Below are 1,786 nucleotides of genomic sequence, written 5' to 3'. Positions count from 1 at the left end.
ATATTGACGTAACACTCTCCACGTCAAACATATCAGACCAAATCAGCGGATGGTCAGTCTCAGACAATACAGACAGCGACCATAACACACTTATGTACAAATTAAAAATCGACAGCCGACGGCTGCCAGAGGGTGTTAAACACATGTACAACACAAGGAAAGCAGACTGGACCAAGTTCACGTCGAAACTTCTGGAAAATAAGCCAGAATTAGACGAGTCCACGGTAAACGCCTTCGCAAAGTCGCTGGTGCTGGCGATCCAAAGCGGCAATGCCCTCCGGAAGCTGCAAGCGTCGCAGTGGTAAGCAACCCTGGTGGAATGACCAGCTTACCAAACTTAAAAGGGTACTGGATAGAAATAGGAGAAACGGACTAAATACAACTAACAAACCAGAATTTAACGCCTTACGAAACGCGTACCTAAAAGAAATCAGATCGGCAAAGATGGCCGCATGGAGATGCTTCTCAAATGATATGAACGTCAATGCGTGGGGAAAGGCCTTCAGGTGGGCCAAAAAAGGATCTAAGCGACCAAACATCCCCAGCACCATGGTAAATACAAACGGTGACATGACCACAACCTGGGATGACACGGCTGGGCTCTTACTGAAGACCTTTTTCCCCGCAGAAAATACACGTCATACGATGACCTGCCACTCCGCCTTAGAGGCGGTGGAGATGTTGACGACTCCACTATTATGTCGGAGGAAGAAGGGTCGAACAGTCACGTAATAACTCCAATTACGAACGCACGAAAGAGGAAAGCCGTGGACTCTCCACCTGGACAAGTCCCTTCTAGTATTGCTGCGGAAATGAGTGCAATAACAGAGTACATACGAGACTGCAAGGCATTCATGCAGGATATGCAGGGTACCACTAAGTTGGGGAAAAAGTGGATCTATGGCATTGAGGATTTCCTTGCAAAAATACAGACTAGCAGTACCAACATTGCCATGGAGGCCGCGGTCCTCTCAGGCAAGTACCAGGAAGCCAAGATAGAGGCCGCGGACCAGTACAGAAACTTAGAGGACATTCTCATCAGGACTCACAACGGCAGGACCTACGCCCAGGTAGTCGATCCTTGCACCGAAGCTGCCCCAACCTTAGAAACGGACAATAATTTCCCCGCACTAGCGGTAGTACAAAGGCCGAGAACGAGGAAGATACCTCAGGTCAATAAGGAGAGAGACAAGCTCGAAAAGGCCAAGAACATGCCTGTAAAACTGGTCTTCATTGGAAAAGACACAGAGGTCAAAATAGATGAGTTATGGGACGCCGTTAAGTCGGCCACCCCCAAGCCAAGAATCGATACATGCAAGACAACGTCCTCAGGACTATTAGTTGTAACCAGCTCGGATGAGCGTACGATAAGCGCATTGAGGTCAATTCAAGGGATGGTGACGGAGAACGCACCTAGGAAACCGAGGGTCAAATTGAAAAACATACCCAAGCAATATGACTCGGACTTTGTAAGTGGGTCACTCATAGAACAGAACCAAGGACTAGACGGTTTCAGCAAACAGGACATAAGACCCTTGTTTAAATGCGGTCCTCAGAACCTTGATGTTTGCGATTGGGTCATTGAGGTTTCTCCAGGAGTCCACAAAGCCATAGTCGGAAAAAGAACCTTCCTCGGCATGGTGTCCACCTTCCCGTCTACATACATCAACCCACCCCATTGCAGCAGATGCTTGAAGTTAGACCACAGCTTAAACTTGAACACGTGCCCTCGACTGTGCTTTCACTGTGCCAAACCAGGGCATAACAAGATCGAATGCCCGGATAG

This window comes from Acyrthosiphon pisum, unplaced genomic scaffold, assembly GCF_005508785.2.
Source record: "Acyrthosiphon pisum isolate AL4f unplaced genomic scaffold, pea_aphid_22Mar2018_4r6ur Scaffold_21109;HRSCAF=23054, whole genome shotgun sequence".
In the NCBI taxonomy this organism is placed as follows: domain Eukaryota; kingdom Metazoa; phylum Arthropoda; class Insecta; order Hemiptera; family Aphididae; genus Acyrthosiphon; species Acyrthosiphon pisum.
Note: the sequence above shows the minus strand (reverse complement) of the source record.